Below are 13,694 nucleotides of genomic sequence, written 5' to 3'. Positions count from 1 at the left end.
TAAAACTCATAAAATAATATAAAGATTAACATGATGCACTGTGGGTTTTCTAATCTAATCACCTTGTAGATGTTATGCTTTCAAATTGCTTTTTCCCATGTAATATCTCACTGCCAATTAGGATATATGTATTAATAACTTTCAGTCTTTCTATTGCATTTTTTCTTAGGACACACTGACTGTATTTACAACAGTTATCTCAAATTTACCAAATAATGAATCAAATTTATTCTTTTCCTTACCTACTGACATAAATATTCTCTGATAATTCCTGCTTGGTTTAATAGTGTCACCATATAATTAGTCTACCAAGTCAGACATCTAAGAATTATCTTTGTATTTTTCCCCTTCCTTATCTGCCCTGTAACTAGTGAAATACCAAGTCCATAAACTCTTTCTTATTTAATATGTGCATTTTGCTTTCATAGTTAAAGTCTGTGCTACATACCAATTGGCTACAGGATAAATGTTAAGCACTTAAGGAGAATTCAAAGTCCTAACAGTCTGTTCCTAATCTCTTTCCAGCCTCATTTCTTGTCATCATCTCCTTTTTTAATCTTCTCTGAATCCTATTCACATTTAAATGCTAACTATAGCACAATCACATCTTGATGTTGCATACTTCTGTGGTGCACATCTCTTTTTTCCTAAATTGCTTTTCCCTTTCTTTGTCACCCATCCCTGTGGCAACGCTTTTCATTCAACATTTCCATTTTTTTCTCTGTAGATAAGCAACCTTACCATTTACTCTATGTTAATTTCTTAATATGATACTTGACACTTGATAGGTCTTCAGTAAATATTTTCAAACAATAGAAGATTTTTCTGTACACTTCTTACGAATTTTCATGTGATCCACGACAATGCAAAATGTAACTTGTGTGGCTTTCCATTGCTTTTCTTAGGATCAAAAATACATGATTTTAAATTATTCAGTGGAAGAATGCTACTCTTAAGCTTATGCATACGAATGCGTTTTCATGTAGCAGAATTTCACATCTTCAGTCATTGAGTAAGCCAATAAGTGGCTGTGAGTGCAATATTTAATTCTGGAAATTTTAAAATTAAATCAAGTTTTATCACATTTGATTGCATTAAGTTGTGCTAAGGCTGACATGACAGTGTTATCTAATAATGAGCTGGCCTTAATTGTGTCAAAAATTATGATTTACTGTGAATAAATAAAAATACCAGTCTATAGCTTTTCATAACTGCAATAAATATATGTTCTATCTTATAATTTCTGCATAACCTCATTTTAATTAATATTATCAAATTATTTCAACGGATAGTTACCCTGACCATTAACTAAAAATTTTCAATTATTGTTTTAATCTGGTTTAAAAAAATCATTTCAGATTTTTCAGCTGTGTCAATAAGAAGTGTTACGTTTCTTTGTTGTTGTTTAAAAAACACAGATTTTTATTTTTTTTTGAAACTCATAAACATTGCGGGTCTTTCCAAAGAAAGAGTTTTTAAACATTTTAATCTTACAACAGACATTAGCCCAATATTTAATAAGACCCGCATCATGACACATTTTAAAATTCTGACCTGTAGGCCATCCACCTGTTTTCCCTGAGAATAACAATGTCTAGTTATTGGTTCTGTCTTTCATTTTGGACACAGTGTGTGTAGTATATATGGGGGAAGGGGATATTCTTTTCCTGAGATCTACAGTTATGTGATAATTTCTTCACCATGGGAATTTGACATCCATTATCTCAGCTTTTTCTTTTCATAGGAAACAAACAAAGTATATTTTTGTTTTGTATCATGGTTTTCCGAATATATGGTGAAGGTGGAAAAGATGATCAGCTAGGAAGGCTGTTAGACTTGATGTAAATAAAGTTGAGTCACCTATATATGGGATTAATACAGGAACATATCTTGGGTATTCAAGGAAATATATATTTCAAAGCCAACTAGCCAAAAATTTTATGATTTTTTTCTCAGTTGTATTTGCCAATTGTTATTCTATTAATACATACCTCCCATGCTGACAACATTGAGTCTCCAGAAGTACAGAATTAACTAACAAGCTCTAAGAGATTGTGAAAGAAATAGTTTATTGCCCTTCTTGTTTATTATAATATAAAATTGCTAAACAAATGTCACTATGCACCACTCACTATATGCCACTCTATCAGGCATTTGCATACACATGTACACAGATATACAATGTGTACTCAGAGTAATGCAGATAAATCAACCACATTAAATTACTAAAAGACAGATAATTAAGTTATACTCCATTGAATACGCATGATTTTTATTAATAAAGATTAGTATACAACTCTCTCATTTCTAGGAATGACAAAATTACATTGTAACTGTATAATGAAAAGGTCCGTCCGTACATATGTATACTAAAACATGAGATTACCTCACAGATGATATTGCTTAATTAATTTTTATGAGTGCAAACTCATAAAAAAACTCATAAAAACAACTCGGCCTCAGTCATTTATATGAAGTCCACTCTTTTCACAAATCTTAGTATGCTGTAAAAGAAAAATAAATAAACAATATTTTGGGGCATTGCAATAGTCTAGAAATGATCTAACAAAAGCCTAAGAAATTGTGCACCTTAGAAAAGAGAAGAAAGTATACAGAAAAAATAATTTAAGTGGCCAAGAAATTCATAATTTTCTAAATCTCAACCCAGATATTCCCTAAGGTTGGATTCAAAAGAAAATAATTAAACCACTACAAGGAAGGCACTGATATGTTACTCATAAACACAGGCATTCTGATCACTCATTCCGTTAAACTCTTTGCAAACGTCTTTTTTCAAATAATAAACTATTCTTGATATGTTTATAGAGCCTAGAATTCTCACACAAAACGCTTTGACCTCTTATAAATATCTTTTATATATATATATAACTCTTGTAAATAACAGATATATGGTAGATTTTATTTTCAACGTATCATCTAAACAATTATGATATTAATATAGCCATATTGCTAGGGGAAAGAAGCAACCCTATAGCTGATGGTTTCTAGTCTTTCTGGAAGGCACCCTCATGGCTAACGGCTTACATGATCTCTTGGACTGCTCTCTGTCTGACACCATCTCAATCACATAGCTTTCCTCTTATTTGGCATGGTTTTTTCCTCACTGGAACTTGAGGATAGAGTGGTTGAAATAATGATAGTGAAGTATGTTAATACCCTGTAGGTATTTGAAGCCATACAAAACTGATTTTCCCATGGAAATACACACACACACACACACACACACACACACACACAGAGAAGCATATATATATATATGTATATGTGTATATATATATGTATATGTGTGTGTATATATATGTATATGTGTGTATATATATATATTTTTATCCTCCTACCTAGGTATTGGTTACAGACTATCATATGACAATTCAGGAAAAGCTTTACACATTAGGATCTGCCTTTTTAGTAAGTCAAGCAATTTATAGGTTTTCTAATGTTTTACATTTCATTAGTTTATTGATTTTTCTTGGAAATTCTGATGATTATCAAATATTAATACATAAAGTATTTTAATAATTCTCTCTTATAATTACTCCAGTCGTATCCCTCTTTATTCAGATTATTCTGTCTAAATTTGGAGAAAGCAGCTATACTTTTTATTCTGCCAAGGAATCTAAAAATCTGAGACTCAAATGAAATTTTAGAGCTGAACCATCTGTTGAAATTTCAGCCCTGCTATTTCCCTGAATTGATTATTTAAAAATCTAAGTAGAAGGAAAGTGGTTGACAAGAGATGCCCAAACAGCACAAAATGGGGGAAACATATTTCACGTATAGGAACATAAATCACAATTTTGGTTGTAGATTTTAAAAAGGTAGTGTCAAATTTATTTTCATGGAGCAAGTTGCCACAATTTTGGAGATAGTTAAAGGGAACCATTACCTACAATAGCACCGAATACCAGACAACAGGCTTTTCCTGGCAAAAAACTCAACACATATCTTTGAGCACTCACATAGGCTGTTATGCTCAATTCTCCATAGAATGATGAATTCTGATCTTGTAGATGAAGGAACTGTAGCTCCAAGAGAGAAAAGGATGTGTCCAGGTTCTCACAAGCATTACGTGCAGAGCTGGAAATGAAACCTTGATTTTTTAAAAATACAATCCATGACCTTCGAGTTTTTTTCCAAGATTTCTTTTCACAAAAGGAAAAGCAAGAATATGGGGTATCATGAGAGCTTCAAAACTCTCCCCTAAATAAGCTGATTGATTATAACCCCAACTTATCGAGCATTTAAATGGTGTTGCAAGATTACAGTGAAGTGTCATTAATATGAAAATATGAGCAATAGCCTTAAATTACATATAAAGAACATAATATGAAAATGAGATCACTATTAATACTGTAATATGTATGTAACAGTCCCTAAATATTACAGTCCATCTCTTAAATGACTGTGGTTATACATAGTATAATCTTAGAATGAGTGTATTCTCTTGTTTCAAGAATTAGTGAACTGCCTAGAAATTCTCCCCATACATGTATTTGAAATTGTTTCTGAAAACGTTTCTCATTTTCCCTACTTGTTTCTTTCCTGGTCTTTCTTTAGCTTCATGCTATGTGCATCTGAATGGTAGATTAAAGGCTTGGAAGCAATAGTTTTCCCTCAATACTATTCAAATTTCATCCTACGTGTTTTTATGCTGATAACCCTGCCAAGAAACATCCTTGATAGATAAATTCCAAAATTAGACAACAAATAACTAATTTAAACTTGATATTTGATTACTATTTTACTATAGATACATATTTGTCCACAAGTATACAAGAATAAGTTGAAAACATGGGACATTATTTCAAAAATAACATAAAGGGAAAATGCACACTCAAGAGTAATACATGAAAGAGAAGCAACATACTCAGAATTTACAGGAATGTGATACCGTAATAGGCTTAAATTTCAGCCATATATAATTTCATAAAAGTTCTTTCATATGCTCGGTAAATTACCAAGTAGGCTGACTTCTAGTAAAGACCTGGACCTTCCTATGGTCAGCTCTTAGAGGTCGCTTGTTATTCACACACGTTGCAAAGTGCTCTTAGGAAGGAGATTTCCAATATCTACAATTTTATCCCTGTTTTGTTTATACATAAGCATTAGAATAGGAACAATGAGATTTGATTCCCAGATAAAAGATTTATTCCTTGAAATGCTATTTGTTCACTCACTGTTCTTGTGTCACTCCTTTGTCCTTTGTGAACAGCTACAGCAACTGCAATATGAATGTCCAGTGCCAATTTGCAAAACCATTTCTTTACAAATTACTATATCTTGTTTGGAAAGCTGAGAGCACCAGTATATTACATCTGATCTTTTAAAAAGTAGCAAAGATAAATGGGAAAGAGAGAAGTAAAATCAAGCAAATACAAAAAAAAAGGAGAAAGATTTTTCACTTAAAAAAATCCAGTGTGTTAAAATAGAAACTATTCATTATTTTATGCTACTGGAGTGCCCTCTGTCTTTTAATGTTATTATGTGCATTTAATTGGACCCTAGGGATTTACCACTTATGTTCCCACTTACGTTCCTTAATAAAGAAAGGACAGAAGCATGTTTTTATTTTAAAGTTGATTTTTTACAATTTTAAAGAAGCTTTGCTTTCTTTATTATTTCAAATATTAGATTGTTTTAAAACTAATTGAATAAAACAGTAGTAATTAGTGCAAAGATAGTAATATATTTTTCTTAGTAGAGATAAGACAGCTGATATCTTAATGTTTTCCAGGAATGTAAATCAAAGCTTAATAATATTTTCAATAATCAGTTTGAGGATAATCCACTACAGTAGTCAATGTGTGATGCTACTAATTAGCACTGAATAATTAATGCCAATGTACCAACATTTCCAGAGGGCTCTCTATTGTTTCATACACTTCAAGAAAATGCCTGTCATATAGACCTTTTATTACGTTTCCATTAGAAAAATAATGGTGCTATGACTTTTACATTACAGAAACAGTATTGTGTAATGGGACACATAATGGCTTGAGAATCAAAGTGTCATGTTTCAAGTCTGGCTCACTGATCAGCTCCATGTTCTTAGGTTAGATGAGGTAGTCTCCATTTCTCATCTGCAAAAGGTAGGTATTTTAGATCCAGTATCTCCCAGTCTGTGTCCACTTAATAACTAATCTAAAACATTTGTATTATCTGTGTCCTAGTTCTGTTGCAGCGTGTTCCCTTGCAGAGGTCAGGCTGATCTGGAATTCAATTCTGACATTTTCCTTAGTAATTCTTATGCATATTAAAATATAAAGAACCCAGACTACATTAGTTCGAAGGTTCCTTTAAGCTCTGGCATTCTATGATTTTAAATTTCAATAAAATAATTCCATATGCAAAGTGTCAAATAACAAATCTGCTGTTAGGTGAAGAGAGACTTTATTAGAAAGAATTATTGTCATAAGGAGAAAGGGAAAGTTTTAACGGATAGAAAGAGACTATTATAATAGATCTATGAACACCTTAAAGGTTAGGCAAAAAGGGGCTTTTGTTATATAGGAAGGGGTGAACAAAGGTAGAAGGAATGGAGTGTGAGAGAGTGAGAAGAGACAGTGACATGATTGGATAGTTGATCAGGGATGTCTTTCCTTCAGGTCAGCAGATTCTCAGGAGAGACCCAGGAGGGGTATGCTGGCTCAGGCTGAGGGTGGGTCAAAATTCATGAGTTCAAGGGAGGGAAGAAGTCTAACTTAGTCAATCCTTTAACAAGCTGATATGGTTAGGCTTTGTGTCCCTACCCAAATCTCATCTTGAATTATAATTCCCATAATCCCCATGTGTTGAGGGAAGGACCCAGTGGGAGGAGATTGGATCATGTTCGTACTTCCCCCCAAGCTGTTCTCTTATTAGTGAGTGAGTTTGTGTGAGGTCTGATGATTTTATAAATGGTAGATTTTCCTGCGCTCTCACATGTGCTCTCATCTGCTGCCATGTAAGGTTTATTTACCTCCCAGTCTGCCATGATTGTAAGTTTACTGAGGCCTCCCCAGCCATGCAGAACTGTGAGTTGATTAAACTCCTTTTTTCATTATAAAATACTCAGTCTTAAACAGTTCTTTATAGCAGTGTGAAAACAGGTTAATACAGAAGGCTTTTTTCTCTTCGGTAAGTGGGGACAAGCAGTTCAGCTAATCTTTATGAAGCAAAGAATGGGAAATTTGAATGGTCTGTGTCTGGCTTTGTCATAAGTAAACAAGGGAGCCATCTGTGAATCTCATGTAAGTCATATGGAGAAAAGGGAAAGGTTCCCTGCACTAAGCTACTTCTAGAACACAAAAGTTTGGGGGTTGGGGGGAGCAGTACTTAATATTACTGTTTGCCAGGACCCAAGTAAAATTCAACATTGTCAGAAACAACTTCTGTATTAGGTGAAAAAATTAATCCTTTAAAACTATTATAGAAAAGAATGACTCAGTTTCAAAACTCCACAAGAAAAGACATTGTTAAATTTAGGATGCACATCTCTAGCAAAAATAGTGAAGTTTTGCAAAGGCAGAACGCAGACCTCAGTTTAGTCTGGGACTTTATTCTCTCAGGGTGCTAGTTTGTGAAAGCACCAGCTACATTTTTATTTCACAAAAGTGAACCACTTCCTCATGACCATGGATAATATGCTTGGCCTTTTTTGGGTAGAAATTGTGTGTGTGTGTGTGTTGGTGTGTGTGTGTGTGTGTGTGTGTGTGTATCCCTGTCAGCTTACTGTCCCCAGCACAAAAGAGCTCTGCAAATTTAGGACAAAGGCAGCAAATCTGGGGCACCCTGACCCCAGACTGCTCCAAGTAGAGGCTGAGCTACCATTCATAGCAATGAAAAGCATTAAACATTTAAACAGCTTCTTGTTATCAAAATTGCTTATCTTGTACTTTTTAATAATCAGTCCTTTGATTTTCTGGAGTGTATCATCCCACTTAGCAGGAAAAAATGTTATTTATTTCTTCCGGTTACTATAGCCTGCTTTTCCTACCCCACCCAACACACATACACACACTCACACACACGTGTACACACAAAAGCGATTTTGGTGATGAATTACTCAAACAGAAAGTTATAGAGCAGTTTGAGGAGAGAGTCAATGTGCTGCTGTCTTACAGAGCAGATTATTGTTTATAGGCATGGCTTGACAATTCATGTAGTACATGTTTTGTCTATGAAAAAGATTTATTTGTTACAGTGGGTAAATAATTTCTGCAGAGATGCATCTGTGTTGTTGCCTACAGAGTGTGTCTATATTTAGACTCTCTAAAAGATATTTTTTTTTCTTGAGGAATGCATGAGACAATAGGAAATTATTCTCAGCCTTGAAGCTTACTAGTTGATTATTCAATGCTCATGTTTATAAAAAAGAGTGGGATGATGTGGAGGATCCGTTCTTACTGAAAATGAAGTGTAATTTTTTAATACTCTTTAAAATTTACTGGCATTAAAAAAAATCATGTAACTCCTGGCCTTGACTTAGTTTGGGGTAAGTATTGAGTAATTCTTTCTGGAAAGGAACCTCTTGAATACATTGTTTACAAACAGATTTTATAATTTACCATTGTTAAAATATATTAGCAATATATTTTAGTATTATTAATTATTTAATATTAATTTAAAATAGTAATAATGATAGCTAAAGAGGTCATTCTGTTGACCAGCACTTGACAGTGTTTCATTTACTTCTTACAAAACCCTGGTTATAAACATATTATTATACCTATTTTTCAGGTAAAGAAAATGAAGTTAGAATGGCAGTATGATGTATTTGTCAGAGGCATTAGAACCACAGCAATTCCATCTTGAATAGGGGCTTGGGAAAATGAGGCTGAGACCTACCGGGCTGCATTCCCAGGTGGTTAGGTCTTATTAGTCAGGGGATGAGATAGGAGGTTGGCACAAAATACAGGTCACAAAGATCTTGTGATAAAACAGTTTGTGGTAAAAAAGCTGGACAAATCCCACCAAAATGAAGATGGTTAGGAAAATGCCTTCTGGCCATCATCACTACTGATTATACGCTAATTATATTGTATTAGCATGCAAAAAGACACTCCTACCAGTGCCATGACAGTTTACAAATGCCATAGCATGTCAGGAAGTTATCCTATATGGTCTAAAAGGGGGAGAAACCCTCAGTTATAGGAAGTGCCCCTTGTTAGTGTGTAATAATCCACCCCTTGTTTAGCAAGTAATCAAGAAATAACCATAAAAATAGCCAATCAGCAGCCCTTTGGTCTACTCTGCCTATGGAGTAGCCATTCTTTATTCTTTTACTTTCTTAATAAACTTGCTTTCACTTTACTGTATGGATTCACCTCAAATTATTTCTTTTGTGAGATACAAGAACCTGCTCTTGGGGTCTAGATCAGAACCCCTTTCTGGTAATATAATCGGAGGCATATACTCTGGAGTTTCACTGTCTGGATTAGAATCTGAGTTCTAATAACAAGTTTTGTGACAACTTTTAAATTAATAAAGATATTTGGAATAGGTTGGGAGCAGTGGCTCGCGCCTGTAATCCCAGCTTTGGAGGCCGAGGAGGGCGGATCACCTGAGATCAGAAGTTCCAGACCAACCTGAGGAACATGGTGAAAACCTGTCTCTATTAAAAATACAAACATTAGCTGAGCATGGTGGTGCGCACCTGCAGTCCAAGCCACACAGAAGGCTGAGGCAGGAGAATCGCTTGAACCCTTGAACCCGTGAAGCGGAGATTGCAGTGAGTCAAGATTGTGCCACTGCACTCCAGCCTGGACAACAGAGTGAGACTTCGTCTCAAAAGAAAAAAAACAAGGAATAATAAACCATACGTAGGACACATCTGACAGAATTCCTTTGAGCACTAAATAAGATTTTACATCTAAAACATTATCAAATCAAAAACTACACCTGACAAAGTTGAACGGGCAAGTAAGATATTATTTAGGGCTATTGCAATAGGGGAATGTGGAGACCACATCCCTTGTCCCCCTGGAAGTTCACTGAAAATCACTGACATGAGCAGATTGATTAACAGAAGAAAAGGCATACAAATTTATTTAACGTGTATACATAGGAGCCTTCAGAATGAAGACTCAAAGATATACAGAAAATTGTCCATTTTTGTGCCTACGTTTAACAAAGTATAGACAGCTGTGTAGAAATAGGATAAACAGGGTATGATCTAATGTTAATAGACTGAGTGGGAAAATTCACCAATGCCTGCCTGTCTAGATTCTTCTATGGCTTTCTGAGTATGCATTCCTCTCCTTTTGGGTTTGGAGCAATTGAAATGGGGATCTTATGGCCTACAGTCAAACAAGATAGGTCAGATAATTTCTTTATGGCCAGCTTTTACACAGAAAGGTGGAGAAAAAATTAGACTAATATTTTTAGATTTTATGGCTGGCATTGGGAAAAGGGGCTTCTGGTTTCTATGACCCACTGTAGGAAGAAGAATTCTAGTTTCTATGACCAGCCTTGGGAGAAAATAGGACTGAGTGATAGGAGGGCAGGAGAAGGTCAGCAAAAAGCTTTTACTTCTGAGGCTGCTTCTGAGGCTTTTATTCTGAGGTATTGTTGCCTGTGTCCCATCAGAATAGAGACTGGAATGCAGTCTGAACTTTAACTTCATTGAAACAAACCTTGGGAGAATTTTTAAGAACTAGGATGAGACGGAGAATTAGGCCATCTGTGTTTGCCAATTAGTTTTACCCAAAAGGAAGTTAAACTTTCTTCTCTCATCATAAGAGGATGTAATTTTACAACTTGGAGCAAGAAGTCCATCTAAGTCGGTCTCCAACCTGGGAGATAGGAATGCCATCTTCTTTGATGTTTGTATTTCAAAGGGATGGCTCCCAGGTCCTTGAGAAAAACAGTCCTGGGTTGGAAAACTGGCAAGAGACTTTTTAAAAAATTTATATTTTAAATGAATAGAAAAAAAGTACAATTACAAGTTTTTCTAAAGTAAATTATCTAAGAAAAGAAAAGCCAGGGATCTAGAGTTAGGAAGAAGCTTGTCAAGTATAGTCAAACTGACAGAAAATTTAAGGCCCTCTTGGTCAAGGCTTAGAAGGCCATTTGGCCCTTATGAGGATATCCTTATTATTAGGCTGTTATAAGAGAAGGCAGATAATTTTCCCATCGTCACTTATTTGGATATCTCGGGTAAGGATTGTAAACCAATGGCTGCTCGATTTTAATATCTATGGTCTTAGCCCCTGTGCTAACCTACATTTCCAAATTAGGAGATCGCTTTTTTACACATCTTCCCTAAGGCATGTAGACCAGTGATTTGCACCTAGTAAGTGCTTACTTTTTTAAAAAGTGATTTTTACACTATAATATGGGCTGCCTCTACAGAAGTGAAAAATATAGGGTGTCAATTGACCCTATGTTTTTGAAACATTTCCAAAAAGAATTCTGTAAACAGAAGCTGTTTTGAGCAGGGTATTCCAAAAAGCTTTCCTTAATATTCCCCCCCTCTTCTATGAAATAATCTCAAGGCAATAATTATATTTCATGCTTAATATTACTTCAAAAACCAGGGAAATATTAGTCAACAAAAATCAGGGCTTCAAGAAGATATTAAGATTAGGCATGCAAAGAAAGCACTTAACAGACTCTTTGTTTCTGTTTCTTTTGAAACCGATGGTGAGATGAAATTTTTAATTTCTATAGTGTTTAAAATTCTGGAGTTATGTAAAACTCAGAAAAACTTGATGGAAGCCTGACTGCTGGACTGGCACCTGAGGGCAAGCTGAAAATAAGTGGATTTTTGAAATGTGAAATGTAGCATGTAGTTTTAAAAAATCTCACTTCATACATGTACAATGTAATGAATAGTTACAAAGTTGAACACTCCTGAAATCACACCTGAGGGAAGCCAGGCTGATAGTCTCAAGGGGTTTCACCTTGTTTTTCACCTCTCAGGAGATGCAAGGTTCATAAGAGAACTCAAACTATGGTCATAATCTGAATGAACATTTCTGCCTGGCTTTTTCTGAAGCTTTCCTCCTCATTACTTCAACTACTCTGTCTAGGAAAACTGAAATTTAAATTTTCTTCCACTGGTTATTTCTGTATTCATAAAGCTTCAGAACTATCCTTGACGGTTCTGTTACAATCAATGTTCTTTTCCCTCTACCAGCAGAATCAAGTTGTTATTTGGAAATTAATTTGCGTCATCTTTTTTTCGACTATTCAGTAGATCCATTTTGTCACCCACATTTCACAGTATGACATCTTGTCAAAACCGTTTTGCTGCAAGCCTTTTGAAACCAATTTCGCAAGTCAAATGACTGGTCTATATACTAAGAATAAATATCTCTCTAGTCAGCTAAAATGTTTCTGTTGTCATTTTTAATGTGGTTGTCCTGTAAGAGCAAAACACTCAATTTTGACAGACTCACATACCCATGTACAGGTATAAGACAGGTTTAAATGAATGTAGCTTTAAATAAAAATTAGAATTGATTGCATATTTAGATGAAGCTAATTTAATAAACCAATAAAAATAACTCCGTATGATAGAAATCATACCTCTGTAATTGTTTGCTGTTGTCATGTCTGACACTGGATAAAATTAGGAGGACGGCTGCCTACTAGAGTGTTAGAGAAGATCTGCGAATTGTCATTTTAGACATAGTGCAAAGACGGTAGTCTCTCCATTGCCACCAATCAGAAGGAAAATTCAATTCCCTTCCATCAGTCTTCCTGTATAAAATTATGTGAATATTATTTTTTAAACAGTCAAATTTCTCAGATTAAAGGGCAGCTGTTTACTTTCCCAAAAAATTTAAAGAAATATTCTGCTTTTAAAATATATTCTTGGACATGTAAAACATTGACAAATGAAAAACAGTCATTGAATACTTAACCTAGATAGAGCAAAAATGTAAATGGAATGGCTTAAGAACACTTTCAGCAAATGCGCTCAATTGAGGCTATTTGCTTCTCTCCATGTAAAAGGAAAAGGCATTTTAAGTAGTTCACTTGAAGTTTTATTCTTGGACGGAAACACAACTTTATTGTATATTTAGGAAGGGATTTAAAATTTTACTATATGTTTGGGTAGTACTTTTACTATTTTCAAAATGCTCAAAGATTATAATCAATGTATAGAGAACGAGTAACAGTAAATATTATGTGGGACAAAATTAGAAGATTATCTTTCCAGAATTGTGACAGGTAAAAATTAGTGTAATATAGTAAGGTTGGTTTTCTACAGAAATAATCCTCAATTACAGATGATTTGTTAAGGAGCTGCCTATGAAAATAAGATACTTTTATAATCTCATTGAATGACTTAAGGTGGTATACAATAGCTCAATAAGGAACTAGACTGCAAGAGCGTTGTTACAAGATTTACTATGATATACTAATTTGAAGTGTTTACTGTCAAACCAACAATGTACAAGTCTGTATGGGACCAAGAAAAGAAAAAGAAATATAGAGAAGAATAGTTTGTGTAACAAGTGATGCCTGCAACAGAGTAGCAATATCATTGAGTCATATTCTTTGTGTCCTTAGTTTAATCAAGCAGTGTCAGATTGCTCTTCACAACACCTGTACCAGTCTACACTTTCACCAACAGTGCATTCGAATTCTCACATCCCCACATTACTGACATTTCTCCCAATAATCTAACATTTCAATTGTTATCACATTGAGATAAAGTAATTTTTTTTGTTTTGCTTTTGTCT

This window comes from Pongo pygmaeus, chromosome 13 (assembly GCF_028885625.2).
Source record: "Pongo pygmaeus isolate AG05252 chromosome 13, NHGRI_mPonPyg2-v2.0_pri, whole genome shotgun sequence".
Classification (NCBI taxonomy): Eukaryota; Metazoa; Chordata; class Mammalia; order Primates; family Hominidae; genus Pongo; species Pongo pygmaeus.
The sequence above is the reverse complement of the archived record's forward strand: the minus strand, read 5'-3'. Positions refer to the sequence as shown.